This window comes from Euprymna scolopes, chromosome 14 (assembly GCF_053919585.1).
Source record: "Euprymna scolopes isolate OS-2025 chromosome 14, ASM5391958v1, whole genome shotgun sequence".
In the NCBI taxonomy this organism is placed as follows: domain Eukaryota; kingdom Metazoa; phylum Mollusca; class Cephalopoda; order Sepiida; family Sepiolidae; genus Euprymna; species Euprymna scolopes.
Window position 1 is genome coordinate 88,643,687 of NC_136495.1, and position 19,475 is coordinate 88,663,161.

Genomic DNA, 19,475 nt, shown 5'->3' on the forward strand with positions numbered 1-19,475 from the left:
TTAAGAGAGGAAGGGGGATATAGAGTCAGTCCCGGAAATGGCTGGAGCTGTTTATGATCTCAGAATTCCTTTATTTCATATCTATTTTTAAGAGAGGAGGGTGATATGAAATCAGTCTTAGAAATGGCTGAAGGACTTTACGATCTGACAGTTACTTATATAAGAGAGAGGGAAGGATATGGAGTCAGTCCTAGAAATGGCTGAAGCAGTTAACAATCTCAAATATCCTTTATTTCATACTAGCGGGGGTACCCAGCATTGTCCGGGTGTTTCGAGGTGTGTGTGCTCTTAAATCAAAAAGAAACACAGGGGGGGGGGGTAAAAAGTTTTGGTAATTAGGTAGAATCGAACCCGAAGCCCTGAGGCGAAGTTGGAAAATAAAATGTGAAAAAACAAACATGACACGTTAACCCCTCAGCCAGCAAGAATGAGTTACTGAAAGAAGTTTGAATTTATTTAATTAAGAGAATTGACAGGTGCCCGCACTAAATGACATTTAGTGGAAGTCGTAGACTTAACATTTTGTGCGAGCGTTACGACGACGTATGCAATAGCTATTCAGCAGTGAACATTTTCTGCGAGATAGTTTTTAATGAGGTCAATAACCCGGTTTATTTGTTTTCACCTAACTTTGGGGAAAAACAGCTTCCCCGTTTATTAGGGAAGTGGTTCGTCTTGAAATGAAAGCAACCGTCTGATATGATGACGGTAAGCGGACATTGACCAAACATTACATCGCTTTCTAGAGGCCATGGGCCAGGATTCGAATCGAGTTTCGCTTTTTTTATACCGAAAAACGAAAGCAAACATGTGGCGATCCCAAAATGTCGAATATTTAATGCTTCAAAGTCGGGAGGTCTGGAGGTCTGGAACAGGTACTCTAGACGTAGCGTGGTTCAGGGTTGCTCGCTGGGTCTGGAACGATCAGCTGGACGTCAGGGTGATCCAGAAACGGACGGTGGACACTGAGAATGAGGTGGTCAGTGTTAAGGAACGGACGACACTGAGAATGGAGGATCAGTGTTAAGGAGACTGGAAGCTGAAGTTCGCTGGCGCTGGTGGATTCGGTCGATGTGACTGGTAGTGTCAGTCGTAACTTCGGGAGCCGTCTCCTACTCCCCTGGCTGGGGCTGGCACCCGGCCAAAACTGGGCCTTTGGGCCAAGATCAAAGTGTAGTATCTGTTCTGCAAGCAAAGACCATTGCGGCAATCTTCTGGTCCATGTAGGGGCAACCCTACTTGGGCCAGCTGGCAAATCACTATCCAGCTCCCATTTCCCACCTCTCGGGAGCTGGTCCCCTTTTCCCTTCCCCCTCCCCTTCACTCTTCACATTAAAATCGTTATTTCCATGGCAGGTGCTCGTCTGAGCTCCATTCTCTGGTCCCCCTTCGCCAATCTTTCTCAAAAAACACCCGACTAGCTGAAACCACTGTCAATAATTTTCCCCACTCCCTACCTGTGCCTAAATCAAAACGTAGATACCATGAACAAAGCTTCTTTCTTAGAACTGCACGCCTGTGGAACTCTGTTCCGCTTGCCTGTTTTCAACTTTGTTGCCGACTTCAACCTGGATGTCTTCAAGTCCAACACAAACAAATTCCTGATGAACCGCCCCTCCCCAAGTAATGACACCTTACCAATTCTCCAATATTATTGCTACACTAGGTGTATCAGAATTTTTGTAGGAATTTTTGACACCCCTAACACGAAACTGCGAATAAAATATAAAAATCTCGTAATTTCTCTGTTAAAAGTGGGTTGTTTATTTTCTTTATGGATTATACTTCCAAAATAAACTATTAAAGTTGTTTTAAAAGTAATAGAAATATTTTTTTTTTTTAAAAACAGTAATGAATTTTCTGAACTCAATATTTTTCAATTTTTAAACTTTAAAAATCTATCAAAATTTTTCTATTGATTCTATTTTTACGATATTTTCAGGGTCAATGTGAAATTTTATGTTCTTTCCAATAAACCGAATATAATATTTTAGACAAACGTTTTTTTTTAAATTCACGCCACCCCCATTTTCAAGTGTCTATTAAAAAGTAAATAATTAATTTACTCACAAATTGAAGAGAAAAGGTCAATAAATAATATATTCAAATTTAAAACAAAAAAAACCGTAGTGTTTTTTAGAATTTTACCTGTAAAGTTTGAAGCTTTTAAAACCTTTTTTTTTAAACCACGTTATTTGTTTTTTCTTTTTTTTTTATGGAACCTTGGTCCTTGCTCCTTTAATTGAAAAAAAGATTAGGGCTTGAATTACATTTTTCGAGGAGTTATAAGCTTGGAAAGACAGGGGGTCGAATAATTCACGCCTCCCATTTTGAAATGTCTATTAAAAAGTAAATAATTAATTTATGTACCAAAGTCTTATATATATCACAAATTGGTCAATGTACCAAAGTCTTATATATATCACAAAAAGGTCAATAAATAATATATTCAAATTTAAAACAAAAAAAAAAAGTAGTTTTTTTTTTTAGAAATTTACCTGTAAAGTCCGAAGTTTAAAACCTTTAAAAAAAAAAAAACACGTTTTTTTTTTTAATGAAATCGTGGTCCTTTAATTGAAAAAAAAAAAATTAGGCCTTGAATTACATTTTTCGAGGCGTTGGAAAGATGGGATGGAATTATTCACTATTTTCACGAAATTTCTGACACACCTATTGCTACAATATCCCTTTGATTACTGTACACACAATAACATTTATCCCTGAGTGGCCGTGAACTCCATGTAAACAAAAAACAACCCCCCCCAAAAAAGTGCTCGGTGGGGGGTGGGGTGGGGGAGCAAATAAATACCCCATCCGGCCAAAGTTATTCCCAGGCTGACTGTATTCATTAGGCCAGCGTGATGTTAGTGATGTCGCTCCCAATAAGACAGACAAACGACTCTAATTAATTCTAGAACAAAATTATGCAATCAAAAGTAAATTGTGAGTTTGTTGATTCCATTTAAATTAATTTCGTCCAAAAAGTAAAAAGTTAATCGCCTGTTTTATTGGCGTTTAGTTGATATATTTAAATGCTGGCGTGCGTAGTGACGTTGATGATGAAAAGAGAAAGGGAAGGTGAATGAATTCACTGCACCTGGATATGTTCATACGTGTAGCTGGTGTTAGCCTATCGCGTCCTTTGTTTAAGGGAAGGGAAAGCGAAGAGAGCAGCGGGGGTGGGGGGCGAAGAAAGAAGAAGAAGAAAAAATGGAGGCTGTGATTTGAAACCGCGACAGGTGTTTTTAAAAACTATTCTGTACTTTGACCTAACAATTTAATAAATACTGACTTATGCAGAATACATACCGTGCTAAAATATTTTTTTAGAAAGCCATTCTTAATATGGGGAGAAGGGTATTTTTTAAACTATTCTGTACTTTCACCTAACAATTTAATAAATAAAAAGTAGACTATGTAGATTATGGACCATGCTGAAATAATAAGGTTATTACAGGAAAGCCATTCTTAATATGGGGAGGGGGTAGTTTTTGTTTAACTCTTCTGTACTTTCACCTAATGATTTAATAGATAAAAAAGGGCATGCAGAATATGGACCGTGCTGAAAAAATGTTATTATTTAGAAAGCCATTCTTAATATGGGGAGAAGGGTATTTTTTTTTTTTTTAACTATTCTGTACTTTCACCTAACAGCTTAAGAAATAAAAGGTGACTAATATAGAATATGCCAAAGGCTATTCTTAATATAAAAAAAACTGTACTGATATAAAGTACTTTTCTACCAGGCATTATCTACTCCTAAAAAAAACAAAAATACATTTAAAAAAATCGACAGGGAATATATTCCATCCTTATTTGTCATATTCCAAAAATCATATAAGTAGTGTTCGTTTTGTTATCACAAAGCAATCTCCCAAGCAATATCTCCTGCGTTTGCATTTAGTATTAGTTAAAATGTGATAACTGTTCGTTTATATTTTGAGTGGGGAGAGGATGAAGTCGCTGGACTACTGAGAACAGATACTTCACAATGATCTTAGCCAAAATAACAAGTGTGGGGGTCGTCAGGCCTTTTTAGGAACTAACTTCTTCCACAAATAAATAAAAATAAAAAGAAGACTTACATGCAAAACAAACGGAGGTTTATTCACAGAAACCAACCATTAACAAATAAAATATAATTCTCTTTATAATGAGTTCAGAAGTCCTTTTTAAGTGTTCGTATAAAAAAAGGAGAATGTCTTTTTTGTTGAACTGTTCATATGTTAAAACATGTTAAGAGAGGCAATAGGTAATGTTCGCCTGTGAAATTGTATGAAGCGCGCGGAGTGGTGAAAATGGAAGAGTGATAGTAACACGCGTGGAACGTCCGAATAAAAATGCAGTTGAGAGAGTGATTTGATGTTTGTGTGTGCTTAAATACTATTTGGACCGGCTCCCAGCGAGCTTAAAAGGAAAAGTTTAGAAAAATGTCCTTGGAGAAATCCCATTGGACGGAAACATCACATGGGGTGCTCTGTACTACGTCCGCTCGTTTTGAGTCGATTTAATATATAAGGCCATGCCGGAATTTGCGTGGGAGTTATTTTTTATTTTTCACGCGCCAACATAATCATAATCATACTGCGCGCCTAAATTGTATTTATTTTTATAACAATTTTTAATCCGAATCTTAACCGTGTCATCTGGCACAATACTCCCCTCAGATTGAAAAAAGAAAAAAAAAAAAATTTTTTTTTTCAATATGTAATGTATTCCTTGAAATGTTTCGGCCAGTGGACTTTCCTACCTGTTTTTGTCGTAGGTTTGATGTTCCCGTCATTTTCTGCTGGACTCCCATGTTCTAAGGGAATTTGTTCTGGTGGGAAAATTGTCTGAGGGTATTCCTCAATGTATGCTGGTTTAATTCGGTCGATCGCGATGTTGTCTTTCCTGTCGACAGTAAAATATTTTTCACTTCTGTCCAAAACTTGGTATGGTCATGTGTAATTTGGACAAAATGGCTTTTTGACTGTATCATTCCTAATAAATACATATTTGCAATGTGTGAAGGTCATTCGGCATATGTGTTTGTTTGTCAGCCCTCCTGATGGGTGTAAATTTGAGAGAAGACATTTTGCTCTTTAATTCCGTCACAAATGTAGCTGTGGGTGAAATGTCTGTATATGCATTAAAATATTGTCCAGGTAGTGTGACTGCTGATCCAAAAACTACCTCCGCTGGCGTGCTTTGTAAATCCTCTTTTATCGTGTTTCGGATCATTAATAGGATTAATGGTAAATTATCTGACCAGTCTGTGTTGTTAAGACTCGTAGCCAAAGAAGTTTTTAGTTGTCTGTGAAAGCGTTCGACGAGGCCGTTCGAACAAGGGTGATAAGCCGTTGTCTTTATGTGGGTTGTTCCCAACAATTGGTTGAACTCTGCGAAGAGTTTTGATTGAAATTGCGAGCCTCTGTCCGTTGTAAGTACTGACAGTACTCCAAAAATCGCTATCCAGTCTTTTAGTATTGTTCCAGCTACTGTCGCCACCAATGTGTCCTTCACGGGTATGGCTGTTGGCCATCTGCTGAATCTGTCGACTATGGTGAGAATGTGGGTGTGTCCTTTTGAGGGGGGTAATGGCTCCACCAAATCAACATGGATATTGGTAAACCTAGCATCGGGCGTACTGAAAGTGCCCAGCGGTGACTTTGTGTGCTTGTGTATTTTATTCTTTTGACAGGATACACACGTCTTGGTCCAATTTCGAATATCTGTATTCATTTTCGGCCAAACAAAGCGGTCTGCTATTATTTTTATCGTGGCTCGTTTGCCTGGATGAGATAAATTGTGAAAATGTTGAAAAACATGTCGTCTGATGCTTGGCGGTATGTATGGACGTGGTTGTTTTTTTGCTGTATCACAATAAAATGTTGTTGTACTAAAAGGTACGCGCATTTCCTTCAGTTGCAAAGACGTTTTCTGTTGTACGTCAGTGAGTGTCTCGTCCGTCTTTTGTTCTTATGCAATTAATTCCATACTCAGCGAACTGGAATTTAGCAAAGTTATTGCAGCTCGTGATAATGCGTCCGCCACGACGTTTTCTTGTCCCTTGACGTATCTGATGTCTGTGGAATATTGAGCAATATAATCAAGATGTCTGATTTCTCTCGGCCCATATTTATCTACATGTGTATGCAGTGCATACATTAACGGTTTATGGTCAGTGTAAATATAAAAGTTTCTTCCTTCTAACATATGTCTAAAATGTTTAATTGACAAATAAATTGCTAATAGCTACCTTGAAAAGGTACTGTACTTTGTTTGTGTCTTGCTCAGTTTGGCTGAGAAAAACGATATAGGGGTCATTGTATCCCCTGTCAGTTGGTGTATAACTGCTCCTACAGCTATGTCTGATGCGTCTTTTGTAAGTGTAAGTTTCGATTCTTCACTGTCCTTAATATAATTCAATTTTGTGAAATTGACTAAGGCAGTTTTAGCTTGATGGAAAGCTTTTAAAGCTGATCCTCCCAGTTTTAATTGTTGGTTTTTCGTTTTGTTCTTCAATAATGACGTTAACGGTGCAAGGATTGTGGAACAGTTGGGTAAAAATCGTCTGTAATAATTAATTACACCTATGAAGCGACGAACTTGTCTAACAGACGTAGGTTGTGGAAAATTCGTAATGGCACTTACTTTTTCGGGTAATGGTGATATACCATCCTTATCAATTGAATGTCCGAGGAAATTTACTTCTTGCTGACCGAAAATACATTTGTCCAAGTTTAATTTTAAACCGTAATGGGGCAGTTTTTGGAAAGCTTGTTCCAAGTTTTGTTTATGTTCGTCGAGGTTTCTACTAGCAATTAGGACATCGTCCACGTATGCGAATACGAATGGAAGGTCCCTAAAAACCTTGTCTATTAACCTTTGGAAGGTTTGACAAGCGTTTCTAAGTCCGAATGGCATTCTGACGAATTCGTAAAGTCCAAATGGCGTGGTCAGTGCTGTTTTATGGATATCTTCTTCCGCCACCGGTATTTGGTAATATGCTTTTACTAAATCCAGTTTGGAGAATACCGTGGCATTTTACGGTCCGATTGCGAAATCGTGAATGTGTGGGATAGGGTATCTATCCGGTACGGTTTGTGCATTTAATTTCCTGAAATCGCCGCAAGGACGCCATGTTGTCGCGTTTGATTTCTGTACCATATGTAGAGGAGATGACCACGCACTTTTGGAAGGTCGGATAATTCCTTGTTGTAACATGCGTTGAAATTCGTCTTTTGCGATCTTGTACTTATCCGGCTTCAGACGTCTGGGGGTGGCGTAGACAGGTTGTCTATTTGTTTTAATATGATGCCTTGCATTATGTTTAATATTATCCGTGACTTTGAATGGCTGAGTAAGTTGTGGGTATTTTTGAAACAGCCGATGAATGTACGTCTCTTCAGATAAGGCAGAACTAATCCCAGTAGACTGGTATCTTGTGGTGATACCTTTAATTACGACTTTTGTTTGGTTATCAGTCAGTGTGCGATTAGTCATGTCTACTGATAGATTAAATCGTGCTAGGAAATCTGCTCCTAATATTGGTGTCGTCACGTTGGCTATGGTAAAAATCCACGAAAATGTGCGACGCAAGCCGAGATTGACGCTTAAGTACTTTTCACCGTATGTCGGTATTTGTGTGCCATTAGCTGCCTGGAGGTGGTAAGGCTGTGGAGTAGCTTTCTGTTTACGTAGTGGTGGTATCACGCTTATTTCGGCTCCAGTGTCTATTAAGAAGTTATATCCGTGATTACTGTCACGAATGAAAAATAGACGACCTTTAATGGAAAATCCAGCAACAGTTGTCGTCACTACTGATTGGAATGATCGTTTCCCTGGTTCTTGCTTTTAAAAGAACAACGCCTCGCTTCTGTGCCGAATTTTTTGTGGTAAAAACAGATTTCGTTCGCTCGTTCTTGTGTGTTGCTTCGACCTCTACTAAAACTTTGTTTTCGGTAGTTAGGTCGTTTATTAAATGAGTAATGACGGTTTATTTTCATTAATTCCTGCAATTGACGAGTGAGATTTTCGACCGTAGTTTTTAGTCTGACTACTTCGTTGTCTCTCATCTGTTTTGGCTGTGCTTGTGCTGAGTTTACTTTGCGGTTCCTCAGATTTTCATGAATTCGGTCTGCCATGTCAGCGAGCTTGTCTCTTCCGTTGTGGGTGCCAAAATTTGTACTGTTGTGTCTGGGAGTTTATCCAGCCACAAACTTTTAATTATATTTTTGGACATTTTGTTGTCCCCTAGCAATGATCGCATGTATCGTAAAAGTTGCGACAGTGTGCGATCTCCCAATTCTACTTGGGTGAAGAGATTGCGTAACATTGTCTTGTTTGATAAGCCAGTCCATCTCAAAATGGTCTCCTTAAGTTTATCGTATGGATTATTTTCTGGTACGTTCTCCAATAAATCAGTCACCTCTTCGACGACATATGCCGGGAGTTTTTCAACCAAATAACAATACTTGGTTCGCTGAGACGTAATCCGTTTTGCGTCGAAAAGGGCCTGGATCTGGATAAACCATGTTTTTATATTGGTGGGATTAAAAGCTGGTATATTTAGCGTTAATGTAGCCAGAGGTGTTTCAGCACGGGGAGGTTCCATTTTTCTGTTTTTCGTTTGAAAGTGATTTTAAAACCTTTAAACTGTCGGTTGACTTGTTTCGAGTACGCGAAGCTTGAAATCGTGATCGAAAAAAAAATGTTGCTGTTGCTAGGGCCTGTGTTTCTGAGGTCTGTTAAACTGCCGAGTGAAGTTCGAGATTGTGGTAGATCATTTTCCGAGGGGTTTTACACGCTCGTGTTCATGTTTGGATCGGCTGAATTGTAGCCGTGTGTGTTCATTACACGTTATCTATCACCAACTCATTGTTGGGGGGTGCCTGATGAGCAAAAGTGCTGTTTTGACGCTGAGTCATGATTTGTTTAATTTTTGATTTTATAGCGACTATCGGCATAACTCGCTAATTTGTTGCTATATTGTACTGAGATCCACGCTTCGTTTGACGGCTTGTATCATCCTTTGAGATTCGCATCGTCTTTTTACTTCCTTTGAGTGTTACCGCACGCATGATATAGCAAGTAGGTTAGGAAACCGCGTGTAGCTTGTAAGTCTTTCCTCGAATTTTTCCCAAATTATTTCTGGATTATTCTTGTCGGCCTCGTTTTCGAATGACCAAGTGTTGTATCTTTTAAGGCCTTCTTCTCTGGACAGTAGCAGGATGTGGTCGACCTGTTTTTCCAATGAAATATTTTTAACTGAGAAGTAAAGATTACAATGTTGCTTAAATAATCAAAATGCTTCGGTTAGGTCCGTGGACGACCAATTCATCGACGGTTCGTTTTGTAGCCATTGTATTTATTTATTTATTTCGTTTAGTTCCAGACGATATAAATTCAGTCTTCCGTTTATTTATTTTATTTAAAAAAATTTTTTTTTTTTAATAAACTGACAGAACAAATGTACATGTATATGTGTTTTCCCTGGAAAACTTAAACGTCTGAGAACTTATACATATACTTCCTAATATAGGTATATATTTTTTTTTTAATGACAGTAATGTATGTGTATATATATATATATACATATATATTTATTTTCGTTGCATTTGAAACACAAAAAAAACAATGCTTACTCACAATTTGAAGCTTGGCGCCAAGTATCAATTTTTCCCATGCGGTCTGAATGTGGCCAATTTTATTTATTTATTTATTTTTTTTTTATATTTCTTTTACTGTCGTGTGTATATAATAGGGATGGCCTGTTCGTAAGGTTTCTCAAATGGGAAACACCATCGCTTGCCACCATGAAACATTATGTAAAAGAATACCAAAACATGAGATTCATTTATGAGAAGCGGAATACAGTCTCCATTTTTTATTGAACTCCAGTTCCGTGTCAAACTGAAGTGAAGGTATATCCGAGACTTCTTTACTGAAGACTTCTTTAAGGGGAGGTAATGGTTCATACTATCACAGTATATGGAGTCAGTCCTGGAAACTGCTGAAGCTGTTTACAGTAATAAAATTACTTTATCTCATATTTATTTGTAAGAAGAGAGTTGTATATGGCGACAGTCCTGGAAATGGCTGCAGCATTTTACCATCTGAAAATTGCTTTATTTCAAATATATTTTTAAGAGCAGGAGGTATATGGAGTCAGTTCCTAAATTAGTTGAAGTAGTTTTACGATCTCAAAATTACTTTATTTCATATATTTTTCAGATTGTTTTTTTTTAAATTTATTCTCATATTGTGAAAGTGGGTGGAGTGAGCAGAATTACTTTTATTCAAGAATATTATTGTTTTGTTTTATTTGGAGTTGCTATGAAGCAATTAATATGAGAATGCAGTATTATATTTCAAAAAGGTGGCTTCAGCACATAAATTATGTTTTTGTAGCATAGTAAAATGAGAGAAATACTGCTTGAGAGAGAGGGAGGGATAGAAATTGTAATATAATGATATTACATATAATTTCACTTTTATTTAAATTTATATGACCCAAGCCATGCCAGGTATCTCTGCTAGTTTTCTGTAATATAAATCTCACCTCTCCGTTAGTGTGTGTGTATATGGCCTCTAAAATATCGTGAAAAGAGCAAAGTCTCAGATGAAAAATATGTAAAAATTGGTCAAAAAGAGTAATTCTATGAGGGTCAACTGGGCAGGTTCTGCAATGTGGAGTACATTTTTCCCCGGATTTCGAATGTTAATATTACATAGTTTAAAAAGAGATAAATGTATATCATGTATATAAGTTTGGAAAAATGCTGACTCATGTTTCCAGAAATCTCCCTTTAATGGTTCTTTAGTATAAAACGAAAAAAATACTGATTTTCAAGTAAAACAAATGCATCTACATAATTGTCACGTGTCAAATAGTAAAGTATCCAAGAATCACGAAAATTGATGTAGAAAAAAAAAATGATTAAGGAAAAACTGTACCAATAAGCAGAACAGAAAATTGTTAACATGTTTATAAAACAAATCAATGTATTTGTGTATAAATTAAAAAAATGCTGGGTCATTTTACCGGAAATGACATTATTTCTCTTTAACTTAACTGACCATTTTTTTTAGTATTAGTTAAAATATATCCATACTCTGTTTATGAGGAGTGGGGGCAGAAAATGAGATCACTGGAATGTTGGGAACAGATACTACACATTGAGTTATAGATTTTTCATTTTTCATGTAAAGTTACAAGAACAAGATGATAAAAAAACAAAAAATTAGGCACAAGGCCACTGTGAACATTCTTATCACTGTATCTTTGCTGGTCTATGCTAGTTCTGGCTATTGTTATCATTCACCATAATACCTCACACACACTCGGGGTTGTCCTATTTAAGATTCCCAAATGAAATCGTTTTTCTTTTTTGTTTTCGTTTTTTAAATAAAAAATGGAAATATAAAATTTGCATAGAATTAGAATTATATATTTGTTATTTCATTGGTGGGGGAAAAATGTCTGAAAAATAAACAAAAAAAATGTTAGTAGGACCCTCCCAACCCTTTCTAAATAGTAAACCACCCACTGTTTTCCGGCTTGTTGGAGCCAAAAACAAGCAGGTTGATCTCTAATGGGGGCCAAATTATAGACGGGATTAAAGAAAAAAGGGTTGAAGTGAGGGTGTGTGAAGGTGCTCCAAGATGAAATCACCTACTGGGGTGGCCGGGGATGAAAAAGAAAAGAATCGGGGCATCGGAATCTTGGGGGCTTCCTATCGGGGATGAATGGGACCATTCATTAGGTTATCTAAGAACCTAATCGTTTTAGGGTTCTGGAGTCCGGCAGGATCTGGAATCATGCGTGCTATGACTAGGTAGGGAACACAAACTCCAACTTGGCACCTCTATGCATGTACAGACTCACTATCTTTATTCATCTTCAGTCGCAGGTCATAGGATGTAATCTTTTCCTATTACATCTGATCTTTACCTTCAGCTGATGCTTGAAGAAGGGGACCAAATCCTTATCAGCAAAAGAATCAACCTCATGCTTCTCTTGCATCTAGAACTCATATGACCATTTTGGCCATGACTAGGATCGCAAGAAACCATTTGTCTCTTCCTGTCCCACGACAGCTAAGCGCTATAGATGACTCAGGACATGTCCAGTGGATGAGACTGCTCGGAATTGATGCGAGCTGTCATCTCACCAGTACCACCCAGTACCGTCTGAGTCTGCTGCATTCGAAGAACGCGTGTTTCCATGTTTCCTCAGCTGAGGCCCTGCAACAGGGACACCCGGACGACCTCACTAGTCTGGCACTTTTCAATATGGCATTAAGGAGCAACGTGTTTCAGGCCAATCGCCAGTTTAAGGAAAACTCAAGAGTTGTTGAGATTACTCGAACCTGGCGTCCAGCTCTACCGGGAGCAGATCTCCTCTTTCGACAATCCCAGATGCTCGAAAAGCAGGTCATTGACTCCCCCCCCCTTCACAAATTCCGTACATAGTTCCTTTATAGTGAGCTGTGAAAGGACCTTGGAAGTTTCCTACACACTCTGTCAAGAACTATGTGTCGCTCCATGGTTTTTGACGCACCTCGACCTTATAGTCAAGGATAAGGTCAGGAAAAGCGGCCTTAACTGTGGGGTTCCATGCAGACTTTTCTGTCAGGGTTTGGCTCAGGAAAGCCAGTCTCTCGGCATCTCAATGACATCTTGTCAGACATTCACAAACTTCCCTCACACGGATGTTGAACCTGTCTGCGAACCCAGTGTTTCCTTTTGTCCTAAAGAAGTGAGGACAGTTTGCTCTGTAGGTATTTTAGATAGTTTTCAGGCAGGGGAAGTACAGCTGTTGTCGTATCATAAAATGAGCTTTTGTTGTATATTGGTTGAAACTGGAATGGAGATGATATATTAAAACATGTCTATTTATAAAAGATTGTGTGTTTGATTATCTTATCAGAGTTAATGTCGTTTGTGTGTGTGATCATCTAGTGGTCTTTCTATTACATATGTTCATATGCTGTTAAGTGTGAATATGTGTGTGACATGTCATTTGAACATACCTTCTGCCATTTTGTTGGTCCATCTGGAAATTCTCGTCTGGGAGGGAGAATTGATACCTGTTTTGGGGGACGAAGATTTATTTCACACCAAGACAAGAAATTGGTTCTATAGTTTATTTCACTTTCCCAGATGTCTTGCAGAAGGTGGAAAGTGAATTTGGCCTGTGGTTTCTTCTTCTTGGTCTTATTTCTACCACATCAGCATTCGTTCCCCACCCCCAGCGAAGGGGAGGAGACAACGGCAAAGCCATCCGCTGTCATCCAAGTCGCAACCAAATCTCCTCGATTCAGCTAACCTGATCACATGATTCACATGCAATCCAATTAGCTGATCTTAACTTCCTGTCAACGTGTCTACACTGTAATTCACACTCTCCCTCCTCTCTCTCTCTCTCTATTCATTCTCTAACATTCCTTCCCCCATTATTTATAAAAATGTATGGCGCAGACATACATTTTTTTTTTACTACCCACTTTTTCTAAGGGAATCCTAAGCTCACCCCACTGGCAAAGGAACTGTCATACCATTATTCAATAAATCATAATTCAAATAAATAAAATTACATCCACAAATAATACCATGTGGCGTGAATCCTTGCACCCTCGAAGGTCAACAACTCTTTGTGTCCCCATGGCCTCCATCTCGCATCTTAGGATCATGCAGAGATCACTATATCTCTTGTCACGCTATAATGCGTTTCCACAAGCACATGCCTCATACGAGATAAAAGATTTTTCTTATAATATTACGAGAGCATTTTCCTATGTCTCCCGCCGAATTACGCATCCGGAGAAAAAACGACACAAAAAAATAAAATTCTATAACCATTTCGAACATTAGAATAAATATCGACTGAACCTTTGACTCTTCCAAACTTAAGAACTAGTTGACCCCTTATTCAACCCAGTAGTGTGTCTTTTTTTTCCTACACTGCTTAAATCTTATTTCTTTCTCTTTTTTCCTATTTTATCATTATTATTACTATCATTATTAATTAATTAACAACATATTCTTACTTATAAATTAATCATTATCTCAATAAACCCCACAAGGCAAAAATTCACTCCTCCTCCATTCTGCGAAAAAAAAATACATGTCCAAGAACAAGAAAAAACCTGCACAATTCTGATGTGAGAAAACATCAATCGCATGAAAATATAATTAAAAAAAAATTCTTATAATCATTCACAAAGTCTCATCTCACCAATAAAAAGTTACAAATAACAAAACATAGATTCATGGAAACCCAAAATTGTCCACGTCAGCAAATTTTGAGGTCGGTTACATCACCTTTACCACCTCACAGAATCTCAAAAATGAAAAAAAAATAAAAAATCACAGTCGTTTACAAAAAATACAGATATTTACAATTAAAATACATAGTTGTTTCCAAAAACAAAAAAAAAATGACTCACTTATAACTTTCAGACAATCCTTCATAAAACAAAATTCAACACAAAATAACAATCGATGGAAACTAAAATTGTCCATGTCACCCAACACTGGGGTTTTCTGAAAAAGAAAAAAAAGTATCACCTTTTACTTATCCAAGTGATTTTTATTATGGCCTCTTCTGCCATTTTCTCTTCTACCACTTAAGCCACGTCAGGGGAACTCCATTTGCTCCCTGATGTTGGACAGAAATAAATTTAGCTCTGCTATATTGGAAAAACTTTTTTTTTCCAGGTCGGTAACCGCGACTGCCTTTCAAGGCATATAGCTCAGCGAAAAATATCGGGACTTCTACCCATGGATTTTCCCATGTTGATCCTACTCGAAATCACAGAATCCCATCATCCAAAGACACTTGTGCTTTTTTTTCTCTTTTTTTTCTTAATCTAAAAAAACATACATTTTAACATTTCATAAAACAGTTTACATCGATTTACATAACAATGAATAACATTTTTCCACACCAGAAAAAAAATTCCTCAGAAAAAAAATTCCTCAGAAAAAAACGTACAATTAGAGAAAAAAAAAATCACATTAGCAGAAACTGTCCCTTGTTTCTTAACAAAAAAAATACACATTGTTTTTTCCTAAAAGTATGCAAAGCTTTTACAATTTAACCACATTTTAACTGTATATAATTGTTTAACCTATAAATTCATAACAAATATTTGATTGACGTGTTTCTCGTGATTGTGACAAGTCTCTTCATTCACACTCTGTAACTAAAGTTTATATTTCTTTTCTATTTTCTTTTTTTTTTCTTTCTGTTTTACACATTGACTGCATATTCAAAATTAACAATTTATTATCAGTATGTCGATTGATATATCTTTCTTTTTCAATTTCCTCTGTTTTACACCGTAACATAGCATTTTTTTCTTTCTGTGTTTTCATATTTAAAATCAACAATTCGTTATCTGTATGTCAATTGTGCTATCTGTTTTTTTATTTTTTATTTCTCTTTATTTAGCATAATATATAACTATACATAATTTTAATATGTCTTTTTTTTCCGTTGTGTCTATATTTTGTTTTTTTGTTTTCACCGTTGTTCAATGAAAGGACCCTACGTTGTTTTTTTTCCACACTCTTTCTGGGTGTTCTGGTTCAAGAATGGCACAAAATGTGTGTTGTTAAATATACGGCGCAGACATATGTTTTCTATGTCTCCCGTCTTAAATAATTTATTTGGCCGAACCTTTTTCCACTTCAGATCGGGTCTCCAGTTGGAAAAAAATTAGTTGGAGGTAAAGTCAAAGGTTGAATCTGAGGTCAACTCATGGGTTTGAAGGAAACTATCCTTGAAGGGCAGAGCAGAGGCGTTAAAGGATGAGCGGAAAGACTTAGGTAGCACACGCCTCTGTTCTGCCTATTCGTTTTCCTCAGTAATGTGACCACTCCTTTGGTGACTTGACCCGGATGGAACCCTCATCAAACCAGTGGTTGAACACATCCGTCAGAACTGGTATTAACATGGGCAACAGCCTCAAATATAATTTGTAAGGCAGACCATCAAGTCCAGGGGATCTGTTGCAGCCCGCTTGCTTTAGCACAGTCTGGACCTTCCACTCAGTTACCCTGCTCTTGTAACCAGCCACTCCACTGCCTCAAGGCAGGGAGAGTCGGTCAAATAGTCACCAAATTTGTAGACAAGTAGATCAGGCTGTTGTGTGAAACACTTTTTGGAACGCTTTTTGAAATGCTCTCAAAATTCCTTGCAGATCTCAGGGTGTGTCCATCTTGGTGCTTGATGCTAGCTATATACTTGTCTGAGCCACGCATGCAGACCTCCCTACATATTTCTGGATCGGAGTTCACAGCTTTGTTGGCTACGTTCCTAAGTCTAGCCCTAACTACTTGGTCCTCGTAATGCTTGCTAGCCTCACATCAAAGGTCCTACCTAGCTAATTCTTGATCTACAGTATCCCTTAAACCTGTGGCCCTAGCTGCTTCTTCATCCTGGCCTTATCTGCTGCAAGGCGAAGTTCCTAATCTTAGCTTTTAAGCTAAACCACCACCTACTCCCTGTAACCACTCCGACTAAAGTTTCTTGTATGAGCCTAACTAGTTTTATCCGTGAGTCTTGTATCTCCTACTGGAGGTATTCAACTTTCAGTATCCTCTCAGTTTGGGCCTATTCCCCAGATTCAGATGGGCCATAACTAGTTTATAATTTGACTGTCCTAACGAGTGGAACGTGGGACACTCTAGGAACTCTATGCTGCCTCTTTTAACTAACATCCTATCCAGATAAATGTTTGTGGGTAGGAGTCTATGCTATTGGTCCATGTCCACGTCTTCCGGCTTGGGTGCTCGACACATAACCTGTCGATCAGGTTGCATCTAACCATCAGATTAGCCAGACTAGTTTCACACCTCTTCAACTCTCTAGCTTCACCTCCTACCTTATCTATGTTGGGGTCAAGGATGGCATTTCAATCCCCCGTTACCACTACATGCTTCAGACCCACAACAAAAGCATTGAGATTGTGAAAGAAGGAGACCACTTACTTGAGCAGTGCTAGATACACAAACCCCAATGACCCGAAACACACACTTTTTGGCAGCAACATTGGCCATGACCAGCCTGCCTGTGTCGTCCCTATGGACAACATTTACTGTTGTGGACAGGGTGCATTTTACCAGCAGGGAGATGCCCTTCATTCATTGGTTCCCATATGTTGAAAAGATATTGTAATCTTTTGATAGCACCTGAGAATCCACAGATGAAACAAAGTGTGTCTCCTGTAGTGCAGCCATATCAACTCCTAGGGACAGGAGGTCTCTCCAAATGCAAGCCGCCCAGTCTGAGGATTTCAAGCCCCTCATATTCAAATTTGCCAATGTTCGTTACTCAGTGCTGCCCACAGTTCCAAGGTACTCCAGTGAGAGGGCACCGGCGCAATGTGCTATGCTTAGTGTCATCAGCTCCCTCATGTTTTGTTTGCTGTGTGCAATGCTACCGACTTCCAGGAGGTAGATTAGTTTGATGACTCGGTACAGGTACGGGTGTACCAGGATTGGAACCCTTCCCTTCCATTGGGATGTAAGTTCTTCCAGGGAATGGTCATTGTCCTTAACTAATTCCATTCTCGCCTCCACTATTAGTTGAACAGCCTCCACTATTAGTCGAACCAGTGTTTTGTGACTGGTTGGTGTTCTAATGAAAGTGATCACTAGGGTGGCCTCCAGGCAGTTGGCAAAGGATTTTACGTCTTTGCCTCCCAATATGTCAGGTGTCCAGCAATGGCTTCAAATTTCTTCTCTGTCAGAATGGTAGGTCCAGACAGGAGGTCAATCTTGCAAATGTCCTCTCCCGACTTAAAGAGGAGGTCTTCATTGTCTTTTTTCTTTATGCGAGAGGAAGATGCCAATTGACTTCTTCTCCTCCCTGCTTCTTTACAGTAAGGGTTGAGTGGTTGGTGTCTGATTTGGGTGAGAGTGGGTTTGTGACAGTATCCCTGTCAGGATCGCGTTATGATAAACAACACAAAACCAGTGTTAAATAATAAATTAGTCAGGTTTTGGGTATGTGTGTGATACGTTGTCTAGTGTGGAAATAGGAACCTTGTCATCCATGGATAGCTATCTATCTGCCCAGCTCGACAGACCTCACCGAGCTGGTCACTTCCAAGGCAAAATCTTAGACTGCCTCTAATTGTCCTAAAGACTGACTCAAAGACTTGCTCTCAGAAGATTGTCTCACAAAGAATTGCTCTCAAAAAGAATCCCTTATTAATAACGCAGTGGCATTTATATAAAGATTTTCTAGAGTCAAGTATCAAAGTGTTAGTTATGCTGTATGGCTGTGACCTTTGAATCGTATAAACAATTTTGACATACAACTCACACAAATTGACCTTTGATTATCTCTGTAAACATTTCCACTGTGTGAAAGGAATCTATTTTTAGAACTGATGTTAATTTTAAACTTCAAAACTTTCTGTGTTTTGTTGTTTGATAAACATTCACCTCACGCTTTTTTTCCTGACCCATTTATTGTATCATAGGTTTGGTGGTGGGACTGGAACTTGTATGTGTGCTGCTGTTGTTGCTGTTGCCGCCTTGGAACTGCTGTTGGGGCCGCGGTGGAGGTGGCTGTGGTTTTCCTCTTGCGACCTACTACCATGCTCCAACCCTCCTTTGCTTCCTCCGGAGGTTTTGCCGATCTCAGGGTGGGTGGTGGAGCCATCCTTGGCAGGGCATCTTTGGATTCTTCTTTGTCACTTTCTGATTCTTTCTGGCTTGTGGGCGGCTTGTGACCACCATTACATTCTAGCTGTTGATCACTAGTACCGCTGGAGTTGCCAGAAAATCTTTTTAAGTTTTAGGGTCACCACATAGTCTGCCATGTGGATCCTGTTCTATGACCTCACTGGGTCCACTTGCTCTACCTCCCCAAACTAGCTGAAGAATTCGCCCAGGTATTTGGTGCAGAGTTCGAGGAGCTTGTTGTAGATGCTGATCCGGATCTTCCTCTTTCCTTTGTACTTGAGGAGCAGCTTCACCCTGCCACTCTTCAACTCTTTCTGGTCCAGCTCCTCTACTGTCTCTTTGTTGCAAAGAAAATTGTTTTGCTTCTTTAGGCGCTCCACCATCTCTTCTTTTTCTATTCCAAGGAGGCAATTTGCTTGGATGTCTGAGAGAACCCTGCCTGTAATTGTCTCCCATAACCCCAGTACTCACTGGAGCACATTTCCCATGATCTATTGCCTGTATTTTGTCAGGTAGAGGGTCCTGTACTCCTCGGAGGTCAGTTTAGAGTCTGAGGTCCTTCCCCATACTGATTTTACTGGTGGTGGGTTGTCAGTAATTTTTGTGGGGTTGGGCCTCGTTTTGTGTTCCTTTTTGAGGTGCTTTTCCCTCGGTTGCGTCTTCTGGGGCTGCTGCCCTCTTAGATCGTGACTCTAGGCGGTATGCCCGATTGGTTTGGGATTTGGCTCCCTTTTGAGGGAGCTGCCATCATAAGTAGCCTCTTCACTGGCAATGTCTTTTGGGGCGAC

General features: G+C 38.8%; 1 protein-coding gene across 15 annotated transcripts in view; it reads left to right on the forward strand.

Annotated features, from left to right (window-relative positions):
* The window catches only part of LOC145293152 (uncharacterized), a 589,140-nt gene that overhangs the window by 293,102 nt on the left and 276,563 nt on the right, over window positions 1-19,475 (forward strand). The window lies entirely within an intron of this gene.